The 5759-nt window shown below is 40.7% G+C and overlaps 1 protein-coding gene across 1 annotated transcript in view; it reads right to left on the bottom strand.

Annotated features, from left to right (window-relative positions):
• Positions 1-5759, bottom strand: part of LOC101859326 (DNA ligase 4) — a 30975-nt gene that overhangs the window by 24706 nt on the left and 510 nt on the right. The gene's annotated exons all lie outside the window — the stretch shown is intronic.

Raw genomic sequence — 5759 nt, 5'->3', positions numbered from 1 at the left:
TTTTAAAAATTACGCACATTTAGGGTTAAAACAGCCAATCTTTTTCGGACAGGTGGACACACGCCCTTATTTGTTAATTTTTGTGGTTGTTTATGAGCTGTTCTAATTTTGATTTCATTCTGTTGTGAAACCTTTCTTTTTCACATTTTTACACTCATCTAAAAATCTCTAGACTAGCTCTTGAAAATTGAAATAGATCTAGATTCTAGACCCAAAAATTTGCTCCTTCCCAGACCTTGCAGAATGGCAGAATGAAAGTTGGCGCCGAACTCTCGCAAATAGGCAAAAATTCACGAGACCGGAAGCCGGAAACCGTTCGGAGAAATAAAGATCGACACTATCTCTCCGAACGCTCGGAGAAATAGTCACTTCGTAATTATATTGCCAGTCAATGACAATTTAATTTTATGATCATGCCATGTGAAGCGAAATTAAAATCTAGATCTAGTCTATGGCCACCTTTACTCATTGCACTGAGAGTACTCATTAAAAAGTATTGATGAAGCAAAAAGGCTATTGTTAGGGGACCGTATGCCCCCATAGTGTTTGGCGCTAGGGGACCGTACGTTCTACCTGCGCTTAGGCGTGGTGTTACGGGACCTACGCAGATGTGCATGCATCTGGACTTTGCAAAAATACAGGAGGAAAACGGCCAGTTTAACGAAGCTCCTGACGTAAGGAGTTATTACTGGGAGAATGTTTAAAATGTCTGAATACGATTGTGAGGTATCCAGTGGCTGTGGGTGAACCAGAATTTGAAATTTGCTCACGTCTGCACCCACGTTGTTGTTATGTGTCAATAAAAGAAATCAAAGAGGGGGAGGGAGAGAGAGAGAGAGAGAGAGAGAGAGAGAGAGAGAGAGAGAGAGAGAGAGAGAGAGAGAGAGAGAGAGAGAGAGAGAGAGAGAGAGAGAGAGAGAGAGAGAGAGAGAGAGGGAGGGAGAGAGAGAAAGAGAAAGAGAGAGAGAGAGAGAGAGAGAGAGAGAGAGAGAGAGAGAGAGAGAGAGAGAGAGAGAGAGAGAGGGAGGTGGAAAGAGTGGGGGCGAACGATGGGGTTGGCAGGGTATAAAATAATTATGCTATTAGATTGAGAAGAGATCATTAATCATGTAACGCCTTGCGTGAAATATGAGTTAAGAGTACATATTAAATTCATAGTATACCAACTTATGCCTATAGTGCGGTCAAAAATGCACGGCGCAACTTATTGTGAAATATCTCCTTACCTATCGAACATAGATTCTCCAACTTTTGCACAGTGATTTATATCAATTTGTCTTAACAGGTGAATATTTTTTCAAACTCCTGCACACTGCATTTTAGAAAATTCCTTAATAAGTACTAATTAAAAAATCCCAGTCCATTGTTTCTACAAATTTTAAAAATTTAACAGCTCAGGCAATATCGCTTTTAAAAGCAAGTCTGTCATTTTTTTCCAATCGCAATAGCATGCATGCTTATTGAACGTATGTTTAGGAAACCTTTAGTGTAAAAAGAATGCGTTCATTATAAAAACATTTTTGTATGAAGTTTTGCCACTAAAAAGTGTCATTGGCGAGCTATAACGTAGGCCATATGCTTATGCAAAATAATAATAATAATAATATATAACATTTATATAGCGCATTTCCAAAAAAGTAGCTCAATGCGCTTTACATGTGGAATACCCATTTTTCAAAACCTTTCTTACTACTTCCTTTCTTCTCATGCAATATATATTAATGCACACACACACACACACACACACACACACACACACACACACACACACACACAGATTATTTTCATCAAGACATAGGAACAGAACAACTATAATGAAAAATAACGTTAAAAGCTTTAGGCCTGTAGGAAAAGAAATGTTTAAGATGTCTTTTGAAGCTATCAAGTGTTTTTATTTGTCTTAGTTTCATGGGCAATCTGTTCCACATAAAAATGGACCAAGATATGAGAAAGATCTCTCTCCATATGATTTGTATGATTTTACAGGTGTCACAAGTAGGGTGTTATCGTTTGATGATCTTAGGTTTCTCCCTGGCTTATATATACTGATAACTTCTTGTAGATAAAAAGGAGCAGTTTTATTTACACATTTGAAACACATGACGCAGATTTTAAATATTATTCTTTCTTTTACAGGGAGCCAATGCAGTTCTTTTAATAATGTAGTGACATGGTCTCGTTTTTTAGATTTTGTTATCAGTCTCCTTATATTTTCTTGAGAAATATTAATATCTACAGCCGGCCTGCTAAGCCAGTCGCAGTGTCACCAGAGCCCCGTTGGCCAGCAACGTTTCGGGGTGACCTGGGTTGACCACCAAGAAAGAAAGAAAACCAAAAAAGCAAAATAAAAGACAGCAAAAGAGACTAAATATGCACAAACTTGGAGATGATCAGGTGCAGGCTCAGATCAGAAGCACGCTAAATGAAAAGCTAGGCTCTATCAACTCTACTATACTAACTGTAGAGGAAGCTTGGGATATCTTCAAAACAACTCTCCTGGACACTATGAAAGAAGTCTGTGGTACCAAGAAAACAAGAGGAAAACACAGAAAAGCAACAGCCTAGTGGAAAGAAGAAGTTAAGGATGCTATCAAGGAAAAAAAAGAGACTGTATAATGTATGGGTCAAGTCAAAAAACGAAGAGGACTACATTAAATATAGACTTGCAAGAAGTAACAGCAAGAAAGTCGTTATAACATCAAAAGAAAAGTCATGGACCCAGTATGGCGAAAAACTAAGTGAAACCTGCAAGACCTCACCAAGAGAGTTCTACAAGAAGGTAAAGACAATGAGAGTGAGAGACGAACCCTATGTACCCACCACTGTCATCAACGATACTAATGGAGAAGCTCTACACAAAGAGAAAGAAATAATAAAGAGATGGGAAGAATATTTTCAAGAACTACTAAACCCATCAGGAGTACAGGCACAAAACACACAGTGCCCCTTCACCGCCAACTACCTAGAGCACTCAGAACCAACCATCCTGGAGAGTGAAGTGAGAGAAGTACTGAAGACTAGTCCAAAGAACAAGGCAGCTGTAGAAGATGGCATCACAACCGAAGCTATCCTTGCATGCGGCGAAACCGGAATACATTGGCTTACAATCATCTTCCAGAAAGCATGGAAAGAAAGAAAAGTACCAGCAGACTGGCAAAATGTGATAGTGGTGCCAAAACGGAAGAAAAGGGGCAGCAAGAAAGACTGCAACACCTATGGAGGCATATCTCTTCTCAGCCATGCGGGGAAAATGTATGCAAAGATCCTATAGCGACGCACTCGCGCAAAAGCCGAACATCTTCTCAGTGAAGCCCAGTTTGGTTTTAGAAAAGGAAGAGGGTGCACTGATGCAATCTTCGCACTCCGACAACTGTGTGAGAGAGGGCTTTGGAATACGACAAAGATCTCCATCTCGTATTTGTGGATCAATAAAAAAGCCTTTGATCGAGTAAATAGAAACAAGCTATGGAAGATCTTAGATCAGTACGACATCAAGGGACAACTGCTAGACAACATCAGGGCTATCTATGCCAACAGCAGAAATGCAGTCCGAACTACCAGTGGAACACCGGACTGGTTTCCAGTAACATCCGGAGTCGGACAGGGCTGCAATCTCTCCCCTCTGCTCTTTGTGATCTACATGGACCAGATTACAAAGGAGGCCAATCCAGACCCAGAGGCACTCAACGAACTCATGCTTGCAGACGACCTGGCAATGATGAACAACAAGACCCAGCTACAGTAGCATATGAACCAACTAAATGCGAGCTGCGAAAAATACGACATGAAGATCAGTATTAGCAAGACCGAAGTCATGACAATAAGCAGGAGACCACACAAAGTGGATATCAACATCAATGGATCCCAACTAAAACAAAGCAGAGAATTCAAATACTTGGGCAGCATTTTCACAGAAAATGGAAAATTAGATAGAGAAATAGAGACTAGATGCCAGAGAGCCAACGCAGTCAGCTATCAACTCGGCCCTCTCCTGAAATATCCCAATATCCCCATGAGCACCAAGATGAAGCTCATCAACGCCATTGTCCTTCCAACGCTCACATATCAGTGCCAGACATGGTCCCTAACAAAAGCCCTGGAGTGGAAACTGGTCACATGCGAGATTAAATGCTTAAGAAGAGCGGTCAACAAAACAAGAAGAGACAAAATTAAAAATGAAGTCATAAGGGACCCCGTGGGAGCAACACCAGTCCTACCACACATTGAAAAACAAAAGGTCAAGTGGTTTGGACACCTCATGCGGATGCCCTTAAACCATCCAGCTCTGAGAGTATACAACACTAAATATTCTGGATGGAGAGCCAGAGGAAGACCAAGGCGACGATGGAGTGAATCTGTGGCAGACACCTTCAGAGCTCACGGGATGTCCCTCCTACAGGCCACACGCCTTGCTGCAGACAGACGCCTGTGTCTCCCCGCGACACCCCCCGGTACAAGTGGAAGAAAAAAGTAAAGTAAAGTAAAGTTAAGTTATCAGTCTAGCGGCATTGTTTTGAGTTACTTGTAAATGATTCAAATATTTTTCGCGTGATGGAGATTTATAGGCCTAGTATTTTATATAAATTTATGAAGAACATTTTTTTGACTGAGCCTCAATTGTTGTGGAAAAATATTTTTCAGTTAAGTCAATTTTTTATATTCAAACTGCAGTGCAAAGTATGGGTGACATTGATTCTCCCGTTAAAGAGATTGAGGAAAAGTTGCGCCACAAATTTTTGACCTCACTATAGTTTCACGACACCTGTGCACAAAAATAAAGTAGTCCAGTTATACTAATGTTGTTTTATTATTAATGTGGACAGGCGTATAATATTATACGTAATGCGCTTGCAAAATAAACTTTAATTCGTCTGTGCTTAGTTCACAACCCGACGTTCTGTCAAGTCTCTACAATAGTTTGCTTTGCTTTTCATCTACCTTTTCCAAGCTGTCTTCTTTTTCATTTCTTTTCATGTTATTGTTATTGTCACTGAATGTGAGTTGATCTTGCGTCTTGCGCGCTATCAAGACTGAGTGCGTGCTCAGGCATGTTCTCTCATGCAAAAGTGAGTAAATTTTCGGCGTTTACGAGCGTCATTAAATGGGGCTTAGGGGCCTATTTATTTTAGGTCGCAAAGCTTAAAAATGTACCCAGGTCTGCCCGCAGAATGTGCCTGAGCACACACACTATTATACTACTCATTTTTGTCCAAAACATTCCCTTTGTGTAAATTTGTTCATCTCTCTCTTTCTTTCACGAACCCCCCCCCCCCCCCCCCATCTCTCTCTCTCTCTCTCTAAAACACACACACTCACGAACACACACACACACACACGTCACACACACACACACAAACACACACATACTCACACTTTGTCTCCCTCTCTCTCTTCCGCTCCTTCTTACTTTCTTTCTTTCTCACTTCCTTTCTGTCTGTTTTTCACACTCACACACAAACACACACAGACACACACTCACACAGACACTCTCTCTCTCTTTTCTCTCTTTCCCTCTCTCTTTCCCTCTCTCTTTCTCTCCCTCCCTCTCTTTGATTTCTTTTATTGACACATAACAACAACGTGGGTGCAAACGTGAGCAAATTTCAAATTTTGGTTCATCCACAGCCACTGGATATTCACAATCGTATTCAGATATTTTAAACATTATCTTAAGTGACTTAAGTATTAACTCCTTACGTCAGGAGCTTCGTTAAACTGGCCGTTTTCCTCCAGTATTTTTGCAAAGTCCAGATGCATGC

This window comes from Aplysia californica, unplaced genomic scaffold, assembly GCF_000002075.1.
Source record: "Aplysia californica isolate F4 #8 unplaced genomic scaffold, AplCal3.0 scaffold00145, whole genome shotgun sequence".
In the NCBI taxonomy this organism is placed as follows: domain Eukaryota; kingdom Metazoa; phylum Mollusca; class Gastropoda; order Aplysiida; family Aplysiidae; genus Aplysia; species Aplysia californica.
The sequence above is the reverse complement of the archived record's forward strand: the minus strand, read 5'-3'. Positions and strand labels throughout refer to the sequence as shown.